The 27721-nt window shown below is 44.4% G+C and overlaps 1 protein-coding gene across 1 annotated transcript in view; it reads right to left on the bottom strand.

The window, feature by feature from the left end:
* The window catches only part of Gpd2 (glycerol-3-phosphate dehydrogenase 2), a 142754-nt gene extending 130564 nt beyond the window's left edge, over nucleotides 1-12190 (bottom strand). The window contains exon 1 of the mRNA XM_059260482.1: nucleotides 12080-12190. The gene's annotated coding sequence lies outside the window, so the exon portion shown is untranslated. The remainder of the gene's footprint in view (nucleotides 1-12079) is intronic.
* Nucleotides 12191-27721: the final 15531 nt, after the last annotated feature.

The following is a 27721-nucleotide window of genomic DNA, read 5'->3' as shown; positions in this document are numbered from 1 at the left end:
TTTGTCTCAGCTTCTCCACTCATCAGTTAGTCAAAATAAAAAATGAACTATTTCACCAAATGCAATCTCTACAATTGACACAAAACCATCTTTTAAAAAACACTCTGGACTCTCGTCTTCAGAGATCCCATTCTCCTGGTTTCCCTCCTATCCAATGGCAAGTCTTCTTCTTTGTAGCGACAGATCACTGGTCCCTTCTCTAGCTAAACATTCTCTATAGGAAACCCCATGCAATATCAAATATAACCAATGTGCAAAAACATCCCAACTCATCTGTTCGGCCCAAATGCCTTTTGGTCTCTCCAAATTCTATTTATCCATTTGTATGAAATGTCTAATAAACACCTCAGACTTAATGCGACCAAACAGAATGCTTCGTGTCTTCCACCAAACCTGTTTCTCTCCAAATTCTCGTCTTCTCAGTAATTGGCCTAGATGCTCAAGTGAAAAAATGAACCCTTTATTTTGATTCTTTTTTTTTACAACTACTATCAAATTTAGTCACCAATCTATTTCAAAAACATCTCCTAAATCTGTCCATTTCTTTCCGTCTTTAACACAATGCTTGTCCACATGATAATTTCTCAGTTGAACAACTAAAATAGAATTTTAACTGAAGTCCTCTTTTCGGTGTCTTCCCCTACTTCCCAAAAGCCTGTCTGCTTGGAACAGCCAGAGCAGACTCCGATAGCATTCAGTCTCAATGGAAATCACTACCACCCACAATTGGTTCCTGGCAAGTAGATACTGTAAAGGTCCATGACCCTCCAAAACAGTCCAACCCTAACCAACAGTAGTTAACTCTTTGGTGGGTAAGAAGTACTCTTATGTCAAAGAAAATTAAGCTTTTAAATAATTCTAATTCAGTCTTTCCTCTAAGAAGGGATGAAGAAACAAAAAGACTTCTGTCCTTTTGTTGATGTTGTTGTGAAACAAGGTTTCTTCCTGTATCCCAGCCTGGCTTGGAGTTCACTATGTAGCCCAAACTGGCCTCAAACTCAGAGCAGTCATCTTGCCTAGGCTCCCAGATTCTGAGATTACCAGCATGAACCATCATGTCCATGTAAGAGACACTATTCTACACTGCACCATTTTAATGGTCTACATCTAATCCACTCTAGGATGAAACTGAAGCATTGTAACTTGGATTAAAGCCTGACAGGATCTGGCCTTGACGACTTTATAAAGTTTCTCTTGAACGCTATGAAAAATTATACAGATATCCTAAAGATACTCACATCCTAACCTAGTTATAGATGGTTGTGGGCCACCATGTGGGTGTTGTGAACTGAACTCAGGTTGTCTGCAAGAGCAATCAGAGCTCTTAACCCCTGAGATAGCTCTCCAGCCACAATTCTAAGAGAGGGGCATGTTGGCACACACTTTGGATTTTTCACTTGTTTGTTTATTTAGGGCAGGATCTCATTGCATAGCTCTGGCTGGCCTAGAACTTGCTTTTTAGACAGGATGACACTGAACTGCTGGGATTAAAGGTGTGAGGCCACATCTGGCTAAACCTAGAATTTTGATACCACCTGTCCCCCCTGCCTGGAAGGCCTTGACACTCATCTTTGCACAGATAGCCCTTTCTGGTCTTTCAGGACTCAAGGAAAACGTCAGCTTTTGAGACATGCTCTCCCGAGTCAGACAAACCCACAATAATCGTACAGCACTTGTCATCTCAAATGCCCATTCTTCATTTAATAACAATCGTGTCTTTCCCCTCCACTAAAATCTAAATTCTACAGGAGTAGAAAGTGATCTGTAGACCACTACAGTCCTAACTCGTGGGGAAATGGCCAGCACACATTAGGCTGATACATTTAATGAATAGATCATATAGGTAGTAAGGGAAAGACCATGCTGCTCCTCAGTGAGCCCAGAAGGAAGGGTGGTCTTGCTATGACTGCAGGACATACATCAGCGAGAGGAGACACCGATGTCAGTTCACAGTCCCCCAGAGGCGTGGCTGGAGATGCTAAGATGAAAATCACCCAAATCCAGAATAGGGATAAATGAGGTGATACGAGCGACAGAAGAGAAAAGCCGGTGAACCGTGAATAAGTCCGGGAAAGAACCTGCAGACAGCCATCAGGAGGACACCGCAGGAAAGCAAGCCGACCCCGCAACCTGGGGAATTCCGTTTCATCCAGGAGAGACTGAGCGGAAACCGAAACTTCACAATAAATAAATAAATCAATCAAAAACTCGCTGGCTTGCCAGTCAGGACCCCAATAAACCCGATGGAAATAGATTCATCTGCGATTGGACCCAGGTCTCCAAAAATTAGAGTGGGAGGCAAGAAAGGAAGCAAAACCATGAAACTATACCTTCAGAAAGCCCAACTAAGAGGCAGGAAGTGAGCAGGTAATGAGGAATGTTGAGTTTGGCCTTGTTTGTGTTGGGAAGCTGGAGCCTTCTCGTAAATATTTATGATGCAAATAAGCTGTCCTGTATGGTTGTGCGTGTCCATACCCCTGGCCTTCTGAGGCTAAAGCAGAATGCTTTGTGTTCAAGCTGATCTCAGCTACTCAGCAAATCCCTGTCTTACAGAAGAAAATAATAAAAATAATTTTTGTTGTTTTTTTTAAGAGACAAGGTCTCACTATGTAGTCCTGGCTGTCCTAAACTCATTATGTAGGCCAAAGCTGGTCTCAAACTCACAGACATTCGCCTGCCTCTGCCTCCTGAGTGCTAGATTAAAGTCGTGCACCACTATTCCCAAATTAGTTATAAAAATTAAATGTGAGCAGGGAGAATTTTCACAAAGTAGCTGAAGGGAGCACATATTTTTGATCCAAGAATTCAAGAGGCAGAGGCAAGTAGATCTCTGAGCTCAAGGCCAGCCTGGTCTACCTAGGAAGGACCATGTCACAGTAAAAATAATAAGGATAATAAAAAATAGGAAAAGTATGAACTTGGGTGACTCAAAGTTGGAAGTTGACGGAGTGCCTGGGTTCAGGTGCAAGAAGAAATGGAGAGGAAAATATTGACAGTTGACATGTTATCTCTGTCTTCCTGGTATAAGATGAAGGGTCCTATGAAAAAGCATCATTTAAAGATCTATATTCCTATCTTCCTGGGCACCTAGCTAGAAGACATTGGCAATCTTTTTTTTTTCCCCTGGTTTTTCGAAACTGAGTTTCTCTGTATAGCCCCAGCTGTCCTGTAACTCACTCTGTAGACCAGGCTGGCCTCAAACTCATAGAGATCCACCTGCCTCCGCCTCCCGAGTGCTAGGATTAAAGGTGTGTGCCACCACCGCCCTGCTGGCAATCTTCATGAAGACAAATAAGACTGTAGTAGATTTCCAACCAAGCCAATATGAGTGGAGCTGACAGAGTCACTTCAAGACTATATGTTGGGAAGGTGCAAATGTTTCTTCCGTTTCCCTTTCCACTAGCTGGATGAGGTTGAAAACAAAGCTAGAAGGAAGGACCCACGGTGTCCGGACCAAGGGAAGAAAGCCATATGCAAACCAATGAGAAAGAAATGAAGGTGTACTTGAGCCGGGGTCTATTTTCAGATCTCTCTGTTACAGCAGTTTAGTCTGGACTAACCACTAACAATCATCGTCTATTGCAAAAAAAATGCATGGGTGGGTTGAAAGGCTCAAAGAGGGTGCTACGAGTTTGGGAAAACTGGAGCCAGAAATGAATGTGGAGCTAAGAGAATGGTAAATTCAAGGCCAGCATGATTTATAGATGGAGACCTTGTCTTCAGAAAACAAACAAGCAAGGGAAGGAAGTGGCTGGCTCCAGGTTAAAGCAGGGAAGCAAATGTGAATGTGCCAATGACTTACATGATTACATTCCTTGTCCCAAAAGCAGCCAGCAACCCAGATGTAAGAGTACAAAACAGACGGATACGAAAGTGCATGCTGTTCACACACCCCATCAAATCCAAGAAGTTTGTAACTACGTCATGGGTTCCTGAAGTCAAATCCAAAGAAAGCTACTGAGTCACCAGGTGACGAGTTAGCAAGTGTTAAGTGCTAAAGGGCGAAGTTTAATGGAGGGAGCAGCAGAATTCAAAGGAGCAAAACTCAGGAAACACCTTACCAAAAAAAAAATAAAATAATAAATAATAAAATAAAATAGGATATATACATGCCTGTAATCTCAGCACTCGGGAGGCTGAGACAGAAGAGCCAAGAGTCCAGGTCTAGCTTGGGCCACACAATGATAAAGGCCAGCCTGAACTACATTTCTATCTCAAAAAGGAAAAGGAGAGAAGAGATGGGCAAGGGAAGAAATGAGAGTAGGATTATCTGTTCATAACTTTCTTCACAAAGATTTCCAGAGGTCTCTGCCGAACCAGAAAGAAGCTGTGTGGCTTTGAATGAGTAACTGAATTTCTCTGCTCTCCATTGATCATCAATCCAACAGAATTCCTGGCTGATAGGTGAAACAATAGAGTGCGCAGCACAGTGCCTGGAAAACAGCGCATGCCCAATAAGAACGTCTTACGGGGGCCGAGGGTTGAGCAAGGGTCTCGTGGTGGTCGGTTGCCTGGCCTGGTCTGGAACTCACTATGATCCTTGTATCTCAACCTCCCAAATGCTGTAGTACTTTTATTAATCGTAAAAGTTACAGTTGGGCAAAAATCTTAAAATTCTTGATTCTGGCAGCATGTGTAGTACACAACATATGTATCTCAGATACTTAATGGTGAGTTGGAATGGAGGTTAATATTAATAATCATACTAAAAGAAAAAAGCGAAAAGCAGAAATATGTTTCAGATGGGCACTGTGGGGACTGGAGAAATGGCTCAGAGCACTGACTGCTCTTCCAGAGGACTTGGGTTCAATTCCCAGCACCCACATGACAGCTCACAACTATAATTCCAGTTCCAGGGGGTCCAGCGCCTCTCACACAGACATACATGCAGGCAAAACACCAGTGCCCATAAAATAAAAATTAAAAAAAAAAAGATGAGACCTATGAGCATAAGCCTAGAGGAAGCTGTGGGACATACAACTTCATCTGGAAGGAAAAATCACCTCCAGAAAGGCTACAGAAAGAATCTCTAAGTGCACACAATAAGGAAAAGTCAGGCTAGGGGCCAGAGATAAACAGAGCCATGGCAAAACTGGCTTCCTCATAGACAGGACAAGAATACTAGAAACAAGTACTAGAAGACAAGAAAATATAAAGTTCCTAGCAGTTTATATTTTCTGTGGGCTTCAAATGCCCAAAGTCTATGCTACCTCGCTGAACAGAGGGAGAAACTGTAAGGTGCAGAGACCGGCCAAAATCACAAGTCAGTGATGTCAGGGATGCTCAGAAGCAAAAGCTTCCCCTCGGTCACCTTTGACCTCACCTACATAAATGGCCCTCGGGGTTTTTTTCCCGTAGAATCCAGAGAACATGAAGCTGGAAGGAGGGGTTCAGCAGTCAGGAGAACTTGCTCTTGCAGAGACCCCAAGTTGGGTTTCCCAGCACCCATGCGGGATGGCTGTAACTCCAGCTCCAGAGGATCCAATGCCCTTTTCTAGCCCCCAGGAACACCCAAACAAACAGGGCATACACTCACACACATGAATAAAAACAAAAATAACATATTTTTTAAATAAAAGGACCAGAAAACTTTATTTGGTAATGGTGACAAGAATTTATCAGTCACCTCATTAAAATTTGCCAGGTTCTTTGGTGGATTTTAGTTTCTGTTGTTATTTGATATGGCTTTTTGTCTGCTTTTTTTGTTTGTTTGGTTGGTTGGTTGGTTTTGATTTTTTGTTTTGTTTTGAGACAGGGTCTCTCCATAGCCCTGTCTGTCCTGGAACTCACTATGTCACTATGTAGACTAGGCTGGCCTAGAATACAGAGAGATCCCACCTCCCTTTACCTCAAGTGCTGGCACTAAAAGGCATGAGCTATCATGACCTCCTTGTTTTTACTTTTTTAAAAAGGGTATCACTAAGTAGCTCAGGCTGGCCTTGAACTATGCAAATCTCCCACCCACCCCCTCTTTCCCAGCTTCCCAAGTGCTGGAATTATACATGTACACAACCAACTCAGCTAGGATTTTTTCCTGAGGAACTTGATTAGGTGGGGAAGTGGGGAAGGGAGAAACCAATAGAAGTGAAGGAGCCTCGAGCCTCGGTAGCCCTGCCAGAGATAGGTATCATGGGACCTCCTGGTTTATAGAATGTTCCAGTAATTTTCTTGAGAGATTGCTTTTAAAATATCAGTTTGACTGATACAATTGCTTCTTCCCAGATATCCTTAAAACTGCTGAATGTGTAGGGAGAAAAGAAAGGCATAAAGGTAAAGCTTAGAATATTGGGCTAATTACCTGAAATATAGCTAGTATGTGTCTAGTATGTGTCATCCACTGCCCAAATCACACCCAGCTCAAACCAATTGCTTATTTCTTAAGTAAGTAAAGAACAGGTAAACTATGAGAGGATTGTGTGTCCAACAGTATTTGGTAGGTGTCATGACAGCACTTGGCTAGGGCATGTGAAGTCTCTAAAACTGTAAGATCCAACCCCACCCCTGCTCTTTCATGTAAAGAAATGATGCAGATTTTCAATAATGCATCCTACATAGGATTATCAAGGGACTTACATCAAAAGAGCAGTTGATGCCAGAAAGGTGGCTCAGCAGGGAGAAGTACTTGCCCCAAGTCTCAGATGCACACCCCCACACAGTGAATAAATAAACAAATGTGGCCGGGCAGTAGTGGCGCACACCTTTAATCCCAGCACTCGGGAGGCAGAGGCAGGTGGATCTCTGTGAGTTCAAGGCCAGCCTGGTCTCCAAAGCCAGTTCCCGGAAAGGCGCAAAGCTACACAGAGAAACCCTGTCTCGAAAACAAAACAACAAAACAAAACAAAACAAAACAAAACAAAACAAAACAAAAAACAAATGTGGAAAAACAAGAGTGGCTGAAGCATCCGGGGTGTGCTTAGCATACACAAGGCCTGAGGTCTGAACCCCCATGCATACACACACACACACACACACATAAACATATTAAATTAATTAATTTTAAGTTAAAGAAGTAAAACAACACTTCTCACTAGAGGAGGGAAGGAAGAAGGCTTCATGAAACTGAAAGCTAGAGGTGAGGAGGACTCTGAAAGCTGAAGCAGGCCAGTAGTGGTGGCGCACACCTTTAATCCCAGCGCTCGGGAGGCAGAGGCAGGCAGATCTCTGAGTTCAAGGCCAGCCTGGTCTACAGAGCGAGTTCCAGGACAGCCAGGGCTACAAAGAGAAACCCTGTGTCGAAAAGGCAAAAAACAAAAAGCTGAAGAAAAAATTGCACTGGCAACAAGAGGCAGCTGTAGAAATAAAGTGGGTTTAAAGAATTCTAGTTCTTACCACTTAGACAGAACCCAACAAGAGAGGCAGATCCAGGAGCAAAACTGGACGCTTCCTGAACTGCAAGACACCTACTTAGACTTGATCCCACAGAACAGGAGAACCCCAGGAAGGGTGGAGCACAGAGGTGCCAGATCAAAAGCCCTTTACTACAATGAACATAACATCCTTTATTTATTCAGTTTAAATCAAAGGAAAAGGACCGTTGAGAACCCAGTACTGTAAACTATTGTTTTTGTCACTTTGAAATATTTAGAGGCTTATTGGGTTGTATTGACTTATAAAATCTTTTTTTTTCCCCCGGGACAGGGTTGCTCTGTGTAGTTTTGGAGCCTGTCCTGTAACTCACTCTGTAGAACAGGCTGGCCTTGGCCTCGAACTCACAGAGATCCTCCTGCCTCTGCCACATGAGTGCTGGAATTAAAGGCATGCACCACCACCTGGCTAATAGCATAAAATCTCAACCAAATGTTCCCGAAGCTCTTTCCATGGAACATAACTTTCCCTCCTCATATGTATATAAGCAGCCACCATTTCCACTTGGCCCTTGTAACCACGAGCAAGTACAAGGGACTAATTTCAGTTGTAATGCACAAGGTCTCTCCACTGTCACCAAGCCTTATGCAGAGGCAACCTTGTCCAACAGCACCCGCTTCCATACATTTCATTTTCAGAAACGAGCTTCTCTGTTACAGTTTTGAGGTCTCCCTTCTCTGCCAACTAAAAGCAGTCATAAAACTACAGACGTGGTCAGTCAAAGGTAAGGGACCCAAAAGACATCACTATCTGAAGGATAGAAAGCTTGAAAAGTCTAAAGTCATCGCTTGAAAAGCACCCACACCATTACAGTATCTCACTGTTCAGCAATAAGTTAGTGTTTAAGTTTGCCTGAATAACCAAAAGATGCTCCAAGTAATGTAGAATTATTACTACAGATGGACAAGAACCCTGCCCCTGTACTCACAGCACTTCTGACACCAAGTGTGTAGGTTTTTTACATGAATACCTCTTCCAGTTCCCCAAGAATATCAACTAACAAGATCTAAAATTTAACTCAAACTCTGATTAACTACCTGCATAGAACAGCCCTCATAGGTTAAGGGTTCATTTCCACAAACTGTGCCCCCCCCCCCAATGCACACAAAAGCACTTCAGACAGTGGCCACAAAATTGGTTTCCCAGGGTACCAACACTTCTGCCAACTAGTCTACCAATCTAGGATCCCGAACCCTTCTCAGATTTAGTAACAGGTTATAATAACTCAGATACAGGGAAACATGTTTATGAGCCTAGTGTAAAAACAGTGTAAAGAACGAAAATGAGATGATCATGGTGTTGCATGCCTTTGAACCCAGCAGAGGCAGGCAGATCTCTGTAAATCTAGACCAGCTCGATCTACATAGCAAGTTCCAGGCCAGCCGAGGCTACAGTTGTGAGACTCCTCTTAATAATTAAAATAAATAAATAAAAATAGAGAGAGAGAGAGAGACAGAGAGAGAGGGGGGGGACAGGGAATAAAGAAGTGCATGGTGCAGCATGGGAACAGGACCAAGGTGCCGTGGATATCGCTCTGTATAAATAAAATGCTGATTGGCTAGTAGCCAGGCAGGAAGTATAGACGGGAGAAGCAGAGAAGAGAATTCTGGGAAGTGGAAGGCTGAGGCAGAGAGATGCTGCCAGCCTCCGCCATGAGATGTTAAGATACCCACTAGCCACGTGGCAACTTATAGATTAATAGAAATGGGTTGATTTAAGATATAAGAACAGTTAGCAAGAAGTCTGCCATGGCCATACAGTTTATAAGCAATATAAGTCTCTGTGTGTTTACTTGGTTGGGTCTGAGCAGCTGCAGGACTGGCGGGTGAGAGAGATTTGTCTTGACCGTGGGCCAGGCAGGACCAGGAAAACTCCAGCTACACCAAGGAGTTTCCTTCTCTCTCAGCTCTCTCAGGTCTTCCCACACTTCAAATATTCGGAAACTTGGATTATCCAAACCCAGAGACTTAGTGACTTATGAGGGCTCCATTATGTAGGCAGGACAATAGAATCACTGGCTGTTCATGATTTTCTCCGGCCTCTTTCTCCTCCCCAGGAGGCAATGTGGGGCGGAAGTGTGAACTCTGGTCTCAGCAGGAAGCCTCAGGCACCCAGCTCCCATCCCTGAAGCTATCTACAGACTCATTAGTAATCTTATGAATATACAAAAGTGTACTCAGTCCAGACTTCTGGACCAATCCTATCTCCTAGAATTGTGATCTTCTTTTTTGTTTTTAGGCAGTTTTAAGTCTGTTACCAATAGTACTCTCCTCAACATCAACTTGTCTCCAAAGAATTGAGCCATCTACAGTCATCGGTAGGGTCAGGAATAATTTCTGAGAAATTTTTCATTAGGTGTTCTAACATTCTGAGAAACATCACAGAGTTTACATAAACTTAAATGGCTTCCACCTCACTAGGCTAGATTTTTGTGGTACCGTAGGTATATAGGTAGCCGATTAAAATGGTGTCAGGTAGCACCTGAATACATGTTTTATCCCATTAAACAAACTCCATACATTTATCAAAAAACGGCTAACAGTAACTTTGCTTCATCTACTGTTTATTGCTGCAGAACCACACACACAATACATAAAACTTCCTTTAAGAAGCCAAATGTAACATCTATGTTATTACTGGTGCTTTCTGAAGTATTGTTTCTGCACTCGGGGTAGCCCTTGGAGTCCATGCATTAAGCAGAAAGAATCATCAAGTTTCAGAAAACATCTACATGTCCCAAAACTAAAAAAAAAGAAATTAGATGATGGTATGGACATTGTTTCCTCTGCTAATAACCACAGCTGCCACTAGCCCTCCTCCTGATGCCCCAACTAAGGGGGAAAACCCTGGATAATTCATGCTTAACATATAAGAACTAGCCGGGCGGCGGTGGCTCACACCTTTAATCCCAGCACTCGGGAGGCAGAGGCAGGCAGATCTCTGTGAGTTCGAGGCCAGCATGGTCTCCAAAGCGAGTTCCAGGAAAGGCGCAAAGGTACACAGAGAAACCCTGTCTCAAAAAAAAAAAAAAAAAAAAAAAACTAAACAACCCACCTACCTGCATTCTTGCATTCTTCTCCCAAAATTTACTTTTTCAATACAAATAGAAAATAAGAGGAAGGACACTAACATTTTAGAATTGATTGCCTCTGGGGCCTATTCTTAGTTCTTGTAGACCTGCTATGTATTATTATGCATATTTTGCCTGTGAGACTTAGTGACTTTGAATATGTTCCCTAAGGCCAAAGCCTTCTGTTTCTTAGATTCAGATACATTGTTCCAATTTAGTCTTTGCTTGAGAAAGCATTTGTGGGAGCTCATTAGAAGTCAGTCATCATTCCAGGGGCTAGAGACCTAAAAGTGTGTAAGACACACCATACCCAAGTCAAAACTAACCTCCTGGAGCTGGAGAGAGCATACATAACCACACAGGATAATATAAGAACTATATCAGTTTGCCAACATGATTTACCTACAGTGGTCATATCTTTTTGAATGCCTATAAACGATATTAGTTACAAGAACTCAGAAGGAAAACACAACATCCACTGGGAACTGCTAACTCTGTCCCGCTCTTTAACAGAAAACCATGCAACGGCCTTCCCTTGCTGCCGAGAATGACTTAGAAAATGTCCATGTGATCTCTCAGAATGCAGTTCTGACTATGTTGTCTCTCATCTCAAATCCTGTCTCTTATCCATTATTCACTGGGGTGAAGGGTTAAATTGCTAAAAATAAAGGAAGTGTGGTCATTTGACTCATGTCCCTACGAGAAACATGGGGAGGTTTCAACACACTCATCGTTAAGGCCCCAGAGACAGCACAGGCTATCCATTGGGCAATGGCATCCAGGCCTCATATGCTAATCAATAACTACTAAGAAGTCTCTGGTCCCAGAGTGGCCATCGCCAGTACTGTCCACCTTCAAAAAAGAAACTCCAAGACTCTACAAACTTTGGAATATATGCAAAATATACAATGTCTAGTTTTAAGCAAAGAGGGCATTAATTTACCAACTTCCTTCTCTCACCTATTTGTACAAGTTGACAAATGTAGCTGCTGGTTGTTTCTGTAGCAACCTCCTGGGGTTGTCACCTGGAGGACCCTGTCACTGAGATTTTGTGAGAACTTGTGTTGGTTGAGGAAGGCGGGCTGTTTCAGGAGTACATGCATCTTCGCTCGAGGTGAAGGGGTGGTCTGGGGACCACCATCAGCTAAGACCCTAACAGCCACTGCACTCAGCAAACTTTCTTTAGCTAGAAACAGTTGCTTTGTGGAGAGCTGTTGCCGGTGTACACTTGGCATTTCCTCCTAAGCCAGTCACACCCCGGCAAGTGAGTTTCTCAAGAAAGCCGCCTCCCTCTTCCAGAAGCGTCTCCGACCCTCACCACTGAAGGAAACAGCAACCTTCCTCGCCACGCTAGCCACAGTCACAAGTTAAAAGTTTGCATAAAGTTTCATTGATGTGCAGACGCCCTTCCTCTTGCTAGGTAAAGTGCGTTACCAGTGTCTAGCCCTGAATGAGAACTGTGCTGCTCTTCCGTTGGTGGGAACCAATTCTCAATCTTCCCCCAGTTTCCCGCCACCACCACCACCACCACCACCTCCACCTCCACCTCCGCCACACCTCAGCCCCACAGAGTCAGGGAGGTCAGGGAGGGACCACTTCCCCTAGAAGCCCGGGCGGAGGAGCAGGTCGCCAGGGCTCACACACCTGAGATCAGTCCTCACGCGCGAGGGGACGGCGGGCAGGGGCGCCGGGATCCTCCAGCCAGGGCGGAGTCGGCCTCGCTGAGACCCAGAGTGGCCCTGGGCTCGCGGCGAGCGCGCCGGGATGTCACCGGGTCAGGCGGGGCCACGGTAATCCGACCCCGCCCGCCGACGCCCCTCCCGGCTACTTCCTCCTCCCCCTCGTGCGCCTCCGCCTCCCCGGGGGATGACCCGGCGGCACCGCCACCGCGTGCGCCGCGACACCGCCGCCCCGGCTCCTCGGCCCGGCGGGGAAACGCGGAAGTGCAGCCGGCTGTGCGGGCCGCGGGCGGGGAAGGGCGGCTGCAGACCCGGGCTCTGGGCCTCGCGGGGACGTGAGCTGGCCCTGCCCCCGGTGATCGAGGCTGCCCTGCGCCCCGGAGGAGAGGGACTCCATGCCCCGCCACTCCTCGCCAACTGGAGGGAAGACGAGAGGGCTGAGCTAGGCCTGGGAAGCCGGCGGGGTGTCGGGTTCCTGTCCCTCCCCGCGCCGGCCACCCCCCCCCCAACCCCCCGCCATCTGCCCGGGAGGAGGGCGTTCGCCCGCCTGCTGCCCGCCGGGGTTGCCTTACCTGATCACGCGTCGCGCGTCCCCAGATCCGGCGTCCCCTCCTCCCCCCTCCGCACCTCCCAGTCGCCAGGCTACCCTGGGCCTAGAAAGGCGTCTAGGAGTCGGGGGACCCTGGGGACTGGGCCTGCAACTCTCGGCCGGCTACCCCAGCCGGGCGCTCCAGGCCTCGACCCTAGGACTGAATGCTAATGCGGTGACCCGTGGAGAAGACCCAGCCCAGTCAGCAGGGGTGGGATGCTGAGCACTGACCCAGCCGGGCCCAGCCTCGTACAGGTGGGGGGGGGAGGCGGAGAGCCCCGGCTGCAGAGCCACAGGCTTCCCACTTGCACCCCCTCCCAACCCGACCCTGCCCACTGAGCATGCCCAGCTCACTTGTTGCAACTACAAGGGTTAGGCAAACCCAAGGGTACCCAAAGACGACTTGGGTTGGGTTCCAAAAGACACCACTTTGTCCTGAGACACAACAGTGTTTCCACACACCGTGGTCCTGGAAAATATGCAGGGACTGATCCGAAAAGCTCCTCAGATAAAGCAGCCAAATTAGTTTGAAGGAAATTGTAGCAGTGTTTAGTAATCAATTACTAATATTATGTATGCATATATATTTATTATATATATTTGGTTTTTCAAGACAAGATTTCCAGGCTGTCCTGGAACTCACTCTGTAGACTAGGCTGGCCGGTAACTCTGCCTGCCTCTGCCTCCCAAGTGCCGGGATTAAAGCCGTGGGCAAAGACAGACAGGCCTTTATTTAGTATTCTTAAATACTGCAGAATTCCTACAGTTAACTCAAATGTGTGAGGTCATAGACTCAGTAACTTCCGGGCGCCCACCACAGTCTGTAACGACAAAAAACTGGTTCTTCACCTCGGACATGTTAAAATATGAGGGCTACAAACTATCAATGCCAAGCTTCTATCCCTCTCTACCACTGGATGAGTTTGGAGTTGGAGCCTGAAACTCCTTAGCATTTAAAAATATGCCTTTCACAGTACAGCTCTGTTGCCTCAGTACAGCATCACCTGAGAACTTAACAGAACTGCAAAATCGTCTGCCCTGGAGACTACCTGAGGCTGAGCTCCAGCCCTAACACACCCTTAGGATTCACCCTAAGGGTTCAGAGCCAGTGTTGAATAGCTCAGTTCTCGATTATTCTAGTTTGAGAACCCTTGTAGTAAACCAATGGCTTAGAGGGTAGGAGGGTTGTTTTTCAGATCCCGAAACATTCAATGTGTTTCTCGGCAGAGCTAGGTTGAAATCAGGCTTCTTCCATGCTGGCTTTTCTCCCCACTAATTCACCTGGAAAGAGTTCAGTTCCTGGAAATGGAAACTATCCCATCATTCACTTTTGTGCTCTTGTTATGCCCAGATCGCAGATACCCCCAAAAGACCACCACAGAGACTGAATCCCGTATGTAAAAGCAAAGAGCCTTTATTCAAGCTCTGGGGCTTGGTCCCTCTGTCTGTCCGACAGACACAGCGGTGAGAGCAGAGAGCCCTGAGCTCAGGTGGGACAGAGTTTTTATCATAGCAGAGGTTGGGGTGAGGAGATTTCCAGGGTCCGGGACCCTGATTGCCTGTTAATTGTCTAGGGGTATCTGTAAAACAAAAAATAGGTATGTGCTAGACTCAAGAACATCTGGCCACCTTATCTAATGGTTGGAATGTTTGGGATGTCAGGTGCTTCCTCATCCATGGGTAGATCTCTGAGTGGTATCAGCTTAAGGCTTTTCCTGGATCTGGGTGTTACCTGCCAGTAAGCCTGTCACAGAAGCTGTGTCTAGGCCCCTAAGCCTGTCATGGCTGCTGTGTGGTCCAGCTGTTTTGGGGCCCCTTCGCATGCTGATGTCTATAATAGATATTTAATTGTTTGTTGATTGTAAATGAATGCTTGGGTGAACAGCTTGTTCCAGGCCATACTATGTCCTCAAGGCCTCGCCTTCTTGTTAACTAACTACTCCACCCACCAGACTCTGTGCCCATAAGAAACCCTCCAGCACTCCTCAGGCCCTGGGCCTAACTCACATGAGAGGGGAGTAGAGAAAAATCAGAAGCACTGGGTGGCATTGACAAATATAGCCCCCCAAACGATAAAGATCAGGATAGTAAGCATCCAGTGGGATTCCAAGAGCCCAAGGGAAAAAAAGATGTGTGTGGGCGAAAGTAGGGTAAAGAGCCAGGAAGCGATCCAGAACAGCCCACATTTTATTGAGTTCTCTTTGTCAAAAACCACTGCATTTCAGCCTTCTTCATATGCATCTCTCATCCCAACCAGTGCTTTGAATAAAAGGAATACAATTCAAGAGGGAAATGTTCTACAGCATCTGTTTTCATGAATTAAAACCATGGCTTGCTTCTAACGGTTCAGGCCCCAACTAACTTAGAGCATGTTAAAAAAACAAACAAAACTGTCCACACAGCTTTGATCCCAGCACTCTGCAGGTAGAGACAGAGGAAGGCTATGAGTTCAAGATCAGCATGGCCTACTACACAGCAAGTTCCTGGACAGCCAGAGCTACAATGAGGCACATCTGAAACCAAAAAGGGGGGGCGGGTGGAGGAGGGGGGAGAAACTGTCATTTTTTTAAGCAAAGACCAGATAATCTCAAAATGTACAGGTTTAAGATAACTACTTTAAAATCTCACAGAAACTTGTAAAATCAAAGAGTATTCTTTACTTATTACATCAGTGTTTGTTTGTTTGCTTATTTGTTTGTTTTTGAGACTGGGTCTCTTTACAGTTCTGGCTGTCCTGGAACTCATTATGAAGTCTGTCCAGGCTGACCTCCAACTCACAGAGGTCTGACAGCCTCTGCCTCTAAGTTCGAGATTAGCGTGTGCCACCACACCCAGCTCCATCAATACTTTCTAGGAGGAGTAAAGTCATATTCATTCATTCCCCTTCTCAAGGGAATATGTAATGCTTTAAACCCATTTTAAGGGTACCGGATTTGGCATTTGTTCGCCTTCCTGTGTCTGCCCAGGTGTCTTGATTTGTTTGTTTGTTTTTTTTTAATTTATTTTTTTTATTTTATAATTTAATTTAATTTTACATATCAGCCACGGATTCCCTTGCTCTCCCCCTTCCCGCCCCCTCCAAGGTGTCTTGCTTTTACTATGATTAAAAATTCCACTGAAAGACTGGCTTGGGGATTGGAATGTCTAACAGAAGCACAATTTCCCAAATGCCTAAGCAAGTTCTTTTTTTTTGGTTTTTTGAGACAGAGTTTCTCTGTGTAGCTTTGCGCCTTTCCAGGATCTCGATCTGTAGACCAGGCTGGCCTCGAACTCACAAAGATTCGTCTGCCTCTGCCTCCCAAGTGCTGGGATTAAAAGCGTGTGCCACCACTGCCCGGCTAGCAAGTTCTTATCATAATGAAAATAACTGCACAGGGAATGAGAGGATACCTATTAGTTTAGGAATTGCTCTTTGGAATTATTTTTTACAAAAAAAAAAAAAAAACAAAAAACAAAAACAAAAACAAAAAAACCTTAAAATGACATTTTTATTTTAATTTTTTTTAATTAAAAAGAGGTTTGAGAGATGGCTCAGTGGTTAAGGATATTTACTGTTTTTCCAGAGGACCATGGCACAGTTCCCATCACCCATATGGTGGCTCACAATCCTCTCTATAGCACCAGCTTGAAGGAATTCAACATCTCTGACCTCTGAGAACATCTGCATTCATGTGTACATACCCACATGCAGACACAATTTTACATAACTAGAAGTAATAATATAATAATAAAACACTTCTCTACATCAGACACTTGCTACTTTTTGGTCATGGAATTCAAACCAAAAAAGCGAGTTTAAGGATGGGGGACAAAGTGGGAGTTGGGGAAGAAGACTGATCATTGCCAAATTTAAAAACATAAAGTAGTTGTTGCAGCAGAGGCCATCGTGAAGAACAATACCTTGGGAAGATAAAAGTCTGAAGTACTTCTTGTCATCATAAGCATGACTAAGCCGTTGGAAAGCAGCCACGTTTTTCTGACTTAGACAGATTGCCAGTGTCAAACAAATTTGGTGCCACCTAGCTTTTCTTGTACTCCTAAGCAAACAGGCACGGGGATGGGGATTTAGCTCAGTGGTAGAGCGCTTGCCTACCAAGCGCAAGGCCCTGGGTTCGGTCCTCAGCTCTGAAAAAAAAAAAAAGAAAGAAAGAAAAGAAAACAGGCACAAGCCCATAATTCCAGCTACTTGGAAGGCTGAAGCAGGAAGAACACAAGTTCAAGGCCTGCCTGAGCTCCAAAGGGAGTAAAAGGCCAGCCTGAGCGGCTTAGCCAGACTCTGTTTCAAACTAAGAGAGAGCCAGGGCTATAGTCCAGCAGCAACAACCGCCTACTGGCTCAGCATGCTGAGCACCAACATTGCTCCCTCAACTTCTTCCCTGGACAGCTGCCCCAGCTCCTGCTGCCACAGCTAGAGCTGCTCCCACATCCATGCCTCCCACTACCCTCCAGGATGAGCTATCCTCAACCTGGGAGCCCCCCAAAAAACGCCCTTTCTTCCTGAAGTTACTGTTGTCAAATATTTTGCTACGGTAACAAGAAAAGTGACGAACACTTTCAGTCACCCACCAGACACCTTCACAGGCAAGTGAAGAGCTAAAGATTTCAACAAAGGTAGTTTTGCAGTCCCTGCCACGTACCCCAGACAAAGGTTACCATCATAGTCCAGCACACTATCTGCCATCAAGTTAGTGTTGGACAGCTCTGAGACCTCCAGAAACAGTGATTTTTTTTTTTTTCTAAGTTAACTACAAGTAAGTAACTAAAAGCAAACAAACCTGTTGGGACTTAGGTTTTCCCTCAGTTTTCCAGATGATTCTTACATGCACTTCTTTGTTGGTTTGTTTGTTTGTTTGTTTGTTTGTTTGTTTGTTACGGGGAACTGAAGCCAGGACACCCACAGCATGTCTGTGTATAACTATATTACATCTTGTACATTTTCAGAGAAACAGAACTGAGCATGTTCACTGTTCGTCAAAGCTCACAATAAAATTTATGAAATATGGGCTGGAGAGATGGCTCAGAGGTTAAGAGCACTGACTGTTCTTCCAGAGGTCCTGAGTTCAATTCCCAGCAACCACATGGTGGCTCACAACCATCTGTAATGAGATTTGGTGCCCTCTTCTGGCCTACAGGGATACATGCTGTATACATAATAAATAAATAAATTTTAAAAAAAAATTTATGAAATATGAGAAGAAAGAACCATGAGTATTATCGGCCTCACTACTTTTGTTTTACAAACGAGAAATCAAGGTTCAGAAGTAAATTTAAATAACTTCCTTGAGATCACATTATTAGCTAAAGAGAAATAAGAGTACAACAGAGAAACTGCATAGTATTAGAACACTGTGTGAGCCTCTGATACACTGTCAGGCAAGGTCTAGTTCTGTACCCTGGTGGCCTCATCAGTGAGAAATGGTAATAAGAACCAGTCATGTGCTGTTTACTTTACACCAGACACTACTCTTTAGCAAAACAAGCATAATCTTTATTTTTGTTTATTTGTTATCATTGCTATAATTATAATAATAATAGTTGTCGTCATTATTATTACTATTACTGACAGTACTGAGGATAGAACCTAGAGTACTATGCTTGTGAGCTACAGCCCTAGCCTTACAGGTAATTTTTTCCTTTCTTTTGTCTTATTTTGTTTCTGAGACAGGTTCTCAGAACATAGTCCTGGTTGACCCAGAACTCACTTTGAAGGACAAGCTGGCTTTGAACTCACAGAGATATCCCTACTTCTGACTCCCCAATACTGGGATAAAGGTGGGCACCACCTCACCCAGCAAATAGTCTTTAAATTATAGGTTAACTTCGTGGATCTTTTTGGTTTAGTTTGGCTCAGTTGTGACAAAGGAGTAAACTACAGGTAATGTGCCAACACAACCCAATAAACAAATAGCCAGACGAGGACTGAATGTGATAATATATGTAAAATACCAGAGAAGCCACTGGGTGTGGGCTTTGAGGACTCAGAACAGTGCTAAACTACAGTCATAATGATTCTTTTGTTGTTGTTTTTGGTGGTGGTGGTGGTGGTGGTGGTGGTGGTGTGTGTGTGTGTGTGTGTGTGTGATGGAGTGTGTATCCCATACCATGTGTGTGGTGTCAGAGGACAACTTTATGAAGCATTTTGTCCTTCCGCCTTTATGTGGGTTCTGGCAGACCAACTCAAGTGTCCAGCTGCGTAGCAAGGACCTATCTGGCCTGATTCATCTCTCTGGCCACATTCTGACTCTTGGTTGAGTATCCTGTCAAAACTCTCTGTCCTGAGGCTCTGTATATTCATATCTCATTTCCGCACATTGTTTAGTGTCTTTTAACTCATACACACTTACAATCTCACCTGTTGTGTGCAGTAGTTGACAACACCAAGAAGCTAACTAAAAGCTAAGCCAAGACAGGTTTACTGCTTACAACTACAAAAAAGGACAGAGCATTGCTGAAAGGTTAACAGTACTACTTACTATACAGGGAAATGTTTAATCCTTCAGCAGGATGGGGCCAATCTCTTAGAGGCCTTAAGATTCAAAGAGCTCAGCTAGTAGGTGTCCACCTATTTGTTACATAGACTCTTAGCAGCAGAGTTATAGATATCTAAAATATCCAACAGAAAATCTCCCCATGTCAATGATTCACAAAGAGTTAGGATGAAGAATCAAATGAAAATATATGATCCTTGAAAAGATGAAATAAAATACTAAATATATTTTAAGATGGGTACTTGCGGTTTTATGCCCATTTTATAGGAATCTGGGAAAGTGTTCTTAAAATAAAGGTTTAAAGCATCAATATAACGTGGCACCAAGAAACTTGCTTCAATTTGGAGGCCTTGAGGGGAAAGGAAATGTGTTCTCCTTTCGTGGACAGGCTCAAGCTCTGTTTCTAGGTCTCAGAACAGCACTGAAAACAAGCCTTTGCAAATACTGATGAGCTAACCCCAATCATGTTTTCTCTGGAACTGAGCCTTCTACTTGAATAGCTCCAGGAAGCTGGTGAGTAAGCAGAAATGCCCCAGGAAATTCTTGCAAGGAGCAGGGTGAAGCATTAGCCAGAATGGAGAACTGGGCTCTGAGCACAATCAGTTATCATCCCCACCAAGTGGGTAACTGAGCCATGGGCAAGCTGCCCTGCGAATTGGAGATTCCTTCAGTTCTGCACTGGAAGAGTATCTGTCACCCAAGATCATTTAAACTCAGCATTAACATAAACTTGATCATAGACTGTAAAAATGCAGAGAGCTGAGAGTTCACACATGGTGTAGAGGACCTGGGCTTAGACCCCAGAACTGCACACAGAGAACGTGATTAATTAATTCACTAATGTGAAGAGCAAAAATAGATTAGAAACAAGCAGGAATGATGTCTTTACATGATTAACTTAAAAATTAGACTGTTTGGGGAGACAGAGGCAGGGAGATCTGTTAGTTCAAGGCCAGCATGATCTACATAATGAATTTCAAGAATAGCCAGGGCTATGCTATGTAGTGAGAGATCCTCTCTCTCTCCCTCCCTCCCTCCCTCTCTCTCTCTCTCTCTCTCTCTCTCTCTCTCTCTCTCTCTCTCTCTCTCTCTCTCACACACACACACACACACACACACACACACACACACACAGAGAGAGAGATCGTTGTATCTGAATTCAGCAGCTTTGAAACATGTAGGCATTGACCTAGTTGATGTAGTTTCAACCAGGCCAAGATGAAAGCATTTTACACCCAAGGAGTACAAGGCAGAGGCCAGCAGACGTTGTGTCCCCAGCAAAAACCTTGTCTTCCAAACCTCTCCCTCATTCCTCCTATGTTGTGGAGTAGTCCTTTACACTGTATGAAGATGTGTCTCTTGATTAAACCCATCGCAGTGACACATCTTCACACAGTGTAAAGGACTAACTGCTCCACAACACTCTATCAGCAGAATCATCATAGTAGGCAGATATGTGGAAAACAGAGGTAGAGAGCATTGCTTCTGTTATCTGTGGGTTACAAACTGAAGCTCTCCTTCCTTCCTTCCTTCCTTCCTTCCTTCCTTCCTTCCTTCCTTCCTTCCTTCCTTCTTTCCTCTCTCTCTCTCTCTCTCTTTCTGGTATTTCAAGACAGGGTTTCTCTGCACAGCCCTAGCTGTCCTGGAACTCTCTCTTTAGACTAGGCTGGCTAAAGAACTCTGTAGGGAATGTAAAACAGAAGAGTACCCTGTACCAGCCATTAAGGAGGAACTGCAGTTGAATGGATGGTTGTTTGGATATTGTACTAGTGACTGATTTTCTGCCTCTTTACTTCTCTCTCTCTCTCTCTCACTCTCTCTCTCTCTCTCTCTCTCTCTCTCTCTCTCTTGATTTTTACATATGAGAAGAAACATGGAATTTTTTGCCTTTTGAGTCTGGTTTATTTTGCTTCCTGTGATGATCCTCTATTCCATCAAGTCTCCTGCAAAGCACAAAATCTCATTTGTTTTTGTGGCTGAAAAACAGCCCACGTATGTGTGCAATATATGTATACATCACATGACAGTCTGCTCTTTCCATCACTGCGCTCCCTATAGGCACAGTATTTTTACATAAGCTCCCTCTGTAGCCTAGGGTAGCCTTAAAGTCACAGCCATCCTCTTTCTTCAGTCTTCTGGGTGCTGGAACTACAGATTGTGCCATCAATGCCTGGCTGTTCCTACTCTTGTATCTTGTGAAGAGCATTGTCTTCAGATTAATGAGAGGTAAAAGCAAAGACGTAGCAGGGTGTGGTGATGCCCACCTAGAATCCTAACACCTAAAAATTGAAGGCAGGGGAACTTTTGAGTTTAAGGTCAGCCTGACTATAAAGTGTAACTCCACAATAAAGTAAATAAATAAATGATTTAAGAGCTACTGTATAGGAGAACGATTAAATGATCTCTCAAAAGAAATCTGTGTCCTAATCTCCAGAACCTGTTACTGTGGCCTTCAGCTAGCAAAAGAACTTGGCAGATGTGTGAAAGTACTTGAAACAGAGAAATTGTTGCCACTGTGGACTCTTAAATATAAATATAATCACGTGTTCTTTTTAACTAGTTTTATTTATTACTTGTGTTTCTGTGTGTCTGAGTGCGTACTGCACTCTCTTGCCACAGACCATGGTTGCAGGCCAGACAACAACACTGTAGAGTAGGTTCTCTCCTTCCACTTTTATGTGGGTCCCAGGGATTGAATTTAGTTCATTAGGCTTAGGCAGTAGGCAACTTTCCTCATTATGACTTCTCACCAGTCTTCACATCATTTCTTGTTAGTTTGCTTGTTTGTTGTTTGTTTGTTTTGAGAAAAGGTCTCACTATGCACTCTTTGGCTAGCCTGGAACTCACTATCTACCTGCCTCGGCCTCCCTAGTGCTGGGATTAAAGGTATGTACCACCATGCTCAGGTACGTGTTTTCTTGAAAGATAATGAGATTATACACAGCAAGGGGAAGAGAAGATAGAACATGTGTGCAAAGATGAACAGTGTAGAAACAAGTCAAGAAATGACATTAATCAAAGAAACAAAACAAAACACAAGACAGGTTCTCCCCCAGTGCCTCCAAGGGCAGTGCAGTGTGGCCCTGAAACCCTTTGATTTCAGGCCATTGATACTGATTTTGGACTTCTGGCCTTCAGAAGTGTAAGCAATACATTCCTATTGTTTAAACCTCCAAGTGTAACTCCAACAGGAAACTAGTGCCATTTTCTCTGTTTATTTACCTTTGTCACTAAGGCCCATCTTTCTAGAGTCAGACCTTCAGTACATCATGATATTTGTAGATAGTGGGTTTTCTGCCCCCCCCCACCATAATAATAGGTTTCTCTGCCAATGCATTAAGCAAAATCAAGCTGATTTGAAAAAGTATAACAACAGGTTTGTTTGAGCAGAGCAACTCCCTGGCAAGTTCTCCAGTCCCAGAGATGGAGGCATGAAAAACTGTTCCTGAAAAGAAAAGCAGGGAGACTGTATAGGTTATAAGGGAGGGGTCATGACTTGTCTGCCACACTCTGGGTTTGTGCCCAAGTATGGTCAAAAGCTGAGCACTTTAGGAGGGGACTTGGGCAGCTGACAACTTCAGGGAAGGAGGAAGCTACAACAGCCACCAAGAGTGCGGAACTGGGATTTGGGGCACCTTCCTTTTGTTTGGAGACTCTCTGAGTGGGCAGGGTTGAGAGAGAGAGAGAGAAAGAGAGAGAGAGAGAGAGAAAGAGAGAGAGAGAGAGAGAGAGAGAGAGAGAGAGAGAGAGAGAGAGAGAGAGAGAGATAGGAATGGGGTTTTCTGGATCATGCAGGGGCTAGCTGGAGGTTCCAATGGCACAGTAAGGTGTTTTCCACTCAGGGTGCCAAAGCAACTTACAGCCATGTAAATGGTCTAAATGTTCTCTTCTGTGAAGTATCCAATCAATACTAAAGTTTTATAAAATTTGTGATGACTGGTGCACTTTATTTTATATTGTTGAACCTTCTAATAAGTAAAAAAATATTAGAACAAGGTTTTAAACATCACTGTATAATTTGAATGTTTACAATTAGTTAAATAATCCTTAGCTGAAGGGATATTCTAGTAATTCCTAAGATTTAGATATAAAAACAAAATTCTAATAAATCTAGAGATTTATTAGAGTGGCTGAATGGATAGTCAAACAAAGGCCATACTGATGTTCTAAGATTCCAGGAGAAGCTCAGTCTAAGACTCTAGAAGCCTTAGAACAAGGAAACTGATAATAAACCCTCAATCTCAGGCCACAAGAGGCCATTGATGCTCCCTAGAATGTTGTGGAATATCATTTTAACTAGGGAAAGACATGTCATATTTGTTTATGCTGCAGAATATTACTTTAACTGTGTGAAGGTGTGTTACTTTTGTTTATGCTGCCTTTGTTTAACAATGTAAGGATGTGTGTTTAATTATGTAAAGATGTGTTGCATCTGTTTCACCTTGCCTACCTAAGGCACCTGATTGGTCTAATAAAAAGCTGAATGGTCAATAACTAGGCAGAAGAAAGGATAGATGGGGTTGGCGGGCAGAGAGAATAAATAGGATGAGAAACCTAGGCTCGAGAGAAAAAGAAGAGGGAGGAGAGAATGAGAGACATGCCCAGGGCCAGACACAGAGACAGCAAGAAAGTAAGAAAAGGTAAAAAGCCTCAAGGTAAAAGGTAGATGAAGAGAAACAGGTTCATTTAAGTTAAAAGAGCTAGCCAGAAAAGAACTAAGTTAAGGCCGAGCATTCAAAACTAATAATAAGTCTCTATGTTATGATTTGGGAGCTGGTTGGTGAAAAGGTGTATGGCGCTAGGAGCTAGCATTGGATACCTTGGTGGCGGAAGAGTCACGAGCCTTGGTTACCAGAGTTAGAATGGGCTTTATTAGAGAGAAGAGGGGATAAGTCAGGAGAAGCCAGGCCTGGCAGAGAGGAAACAGAAAGAGAGGGGTGCAGAAGGGTGCAGAGATAGAGAGACAGAGACAGAGACTGAGAGAGGCGTAGAGAGAGAGCATGGGGTTGCATGTCCAGCTTTTCGACTGGGACACAGTCACTTGCTGATGATGTAATAAGGCGCCAGATGAGACCCCAGCTGCGAATATACAGAATCCTTACAGTTGGTACACTAGAGTCACTAGAATGGTCTGGGGGGTCCATGTTGAAAAGTTAACAAAGTTGGAGTCTGATGTACACTGACCGTAACAGCAGAGCTAGATGCCCAGACTGGAGAACAGAAGTTGAATGCACCAACTGATTCTCTCCATGTTTAGTCCAAGCAGGCCACCATTCAGAAAGGCTCTTGCCCACCTCCATTGCTCTCCCCCGTGCCAACAGACTCAGGAAACAGCCTCATAAACCCAACTACCAGTGTGCTTTACTCCTCCAAGCATCTCTAGATCCAAAACCAGCTGGCAATCAAGGCAAACCATCACAAGGCACCACCCAAATCCTCCTTCAAACATGATTTATTTTCGCAGCTGCTAGAAGCATCTTCAGCTAATGGCCTTGGGTAGCCAATCCCTTCAAAATCTGCCCAGGTCAGAGAGCTATCGCATTCCTTTGCTAGGTTGGTCATTATCTTGTGATGGAATTATCCAGGAGGGTAGAGGAGGAGTTAGATCTGTGGAAGATAACTCCTCCTACTGAGTGAGTGACTCTGCCCTCTCCACTTCCCTCAGGGGCTGATTGAGGTTCTGCTGGATTCCACCTCTGATTCTGCTTCCTGTCCTCTGGCTATCCTCTGGCTTCTTCCTCGCACACACATTGAAGTCATGCTCTGTTTCAAAACTTGCTTCTGAAAAACCCAGTCTGCTTCAGGGTTCTTAAAAAAAGAAAAAGGTAAAGTCAGCTAACAAAAGCCCTGACTTCTGCAGAATCTGAAACTCATTCTTCCCCCCGGTTCTGATTTCCCCACTGGAACTGTACATTTCTGCCCAGTTCAAATAAGAATGCAGACACAAGAGCCATGGTGCCTGCTCCACATTGATAAGGATACAGAGCCCCAAGCCACTGTGGTTCAGGAGTTTGAGTGTCTGAAATATTCTTCACGCCCTGTTTCCTTTCAGGCATTTCTAACTCTAATCATTCAATGGGCAATCACTGAGCACACCTATGTACTAGGCACACAGGCTCTATGCTTTCATTCCATAGCCACTTTATCATGTGATATACCTTCAGGTTCAAGTATATCTCCCAGTCAAAGTAATAGTAGTTTGTTAAGCAAGTGTAAAGTAAATGAGGAGGGCTGGAGACTGAAGAGAGCTGGAGAACGCCTTCTATGTCCAATAGGGCCGTCCCACACTACAGTCAAACTTGGTGTGACCAGCTAAGGCAACCAGGTGTTACATGCCTTCCTCAATGACCTGAAGTCCCCTAAATCATGTCTGAATTGTTTTTGCCTTAGTTAGGTGTGGTGGCTTGAGGCTGTCATCTCAGCACCAGGGAGGCAGAGTCAGGAGCATCAGGAATTCAAGGCCACCCTTGGCTACACAGGAAGTTTGAAGCCAGGCTGAGCTGTCTGAGATTCGGCTCCATAAAAGCAAACAAAGCGTTGTTTTTGCTCTAATATTTCACCTGAATTAACTAAGCCGTTGAATTTGAATCCAGGAGACAACTGACCCCTTCCCATTGACAAGACAGTGTCCCAGACGGAGATAGAGGGAAGGGTTGAGAAGGGCTGGTCTAGAATAAGAGAAACGTACATGGCAGGACAAAATGGTTTTATGCAAGCCCAGCTTAGAAAAAAAGTGGGTGGAAAAGATGTTAGGATTCTGCTGCCACTCCAGCTGCATGACCGCACATGCATAGTTCAGGAGCTAAGTAAGCAAGGGGTCTTGCATCTTACGTCACGACACGCAAGCTGCGCGTGCGTGGTGTAGCTCCGTAAGCCCACCTGCACCTTAAAAAGCCAGACACAGACTCCGACTCCTCCTCTCTGTTCTCTCTATCCCCCGTTATCTCTTCTCTTTTCTCACTATTCTCTGCTCTCTGCACGTGCTTCTTCCCCAGACCTGGTTCCTTTGTCCTCCCCGCTCCCCCAATAGAGCTCTGACACTGGGTTTTGTTGGGGCTCCTGCCTCATGACCCTTCCCGCACGGTAACCAGTGCCGCCTATCATTTTTAAAAAAACAACAAAAGATATGTAGGAGACTGCTTTGTTTTGGATGTTGTTTTGCCCTGAAGGTCTGAGGGAACTTGGTCACCAGGGTCGTAGGACTGGAAAGACATAGAATCATACAACGTGGGGACCTCATGTAACAGTCTTAGGTCAGTTGGGGACATACTTTCTTAAAGTTGTTTGTCTGGGGCCCTGGTTAGCTCTGCAGAAGATTTTATGAAAGACTAATCCCAATCCCTCCTAGTCTCTCTGGCTTTGTGTTTCCATATGTGACCCTTGCCTTCACTTTCAGTCCCATCCCTAGATACGCCAGAGGTGACATAGTTAAGGAGAGGCCCTCACCAAAGTCCGTACCATGAGTTTGAATTTGAAACATCCAAACAAACCTCTTTCCTTTATAAATTGAGCCTGCCTCAGTTGTTTTATTATAATAATGGAAAAATGGACAGACATAGGAAATTTGAATATGGACTGAATAAACAGTATTTAGAGGACTAGAGTTAATCTTTTCTTATTAAGTGTATATGGGTGTGGGGGCTGTGCATGTGAGTGCAAGTACCCTGGAGCTAGAGTTGCAAGAGATTGTAAACTGACCACTGTGAGTACAGGAAATCAAGTCCACTGGAAGAATAGCAAGTTCTCTTAACTGCTAAGCCACCTCTCCTGCTCCTAAAATTTGAATTCAGTGTGATAACAATATTGCTAATATATAGGAAATGGTCTTTGGTTCCCTGCTTCTTTTTTCTTTTCACTTTAAGAAAATAATACCAGGCAAAGGCCTTTAATCCCAGGGCTCCAAGGTAGTAACAGGCAGATCTCTGTGAGTTCGAGGTCAGCCTGATCTACAGAGGGAGATCCAGGACAGCCGGGGCTACACAGAGAAACCCTATCTCAAAAAAAAAAAAAAAAAAAAAAACAAAAAAAAACCACCAAGCAAATCTGAAAGGAAAGAAAGAAAGTCAACAGTAATACCTTTGTGTTGGCCAAATATATATTCAGGTGCTAAAGCCGCTCCTTCTGTTTGTTTTTATGGGACAGCACCTCTCCGAGTAGTCCTGGTTGTCCTGAAATTAGTTATGTAGACCAGGCTGGGCTTGAAGTCACAGTCATCTGCTTGCCTCTACCTCCCAAGTCCTAGAATTAAAGGTATTTGCTACCACACTGAGAGCTATTCCCTGGACTTCTAATTTGGTAGCTTTGGTTTAGGGCCTTCAAACTACAACTGTTATGCCCAGATTGTGACCCCAAAGAGACCACCGAAGACCTTGGATATCCAGAATGCAACAGCAAGGTTTATTCTGTAGATACAAGTCTAGACAGGGAACTCATTCCTACACCCAATACAGTGAGGCAGGGAGGAGTTGCTCTTTCTTTGTGAGGCTAGCTTTTTAAAGGCAAAAACCACAAGCCCTTGGGGGGGGGGTTG

The sequence above is a fragment of the Peromyscus eremicus genome, chromosome 4 (genome assembly GCF_949786415.1).
Source record: "Peromyscus eremicus chromosome 4, PerEre_H2_v1, whole genome shotgun sequence".
Lineage (NCBI taxonomy): Eukaryota > Metazoa > Chordata > Mammalia > Rodentia > Cricetidae > Peromyscus > Peromyscus eremicus.
Note: the sequence above shows the minus strand (reverse complement) of the source record. Positions and strands in the feature narration are given on the sequence as shown.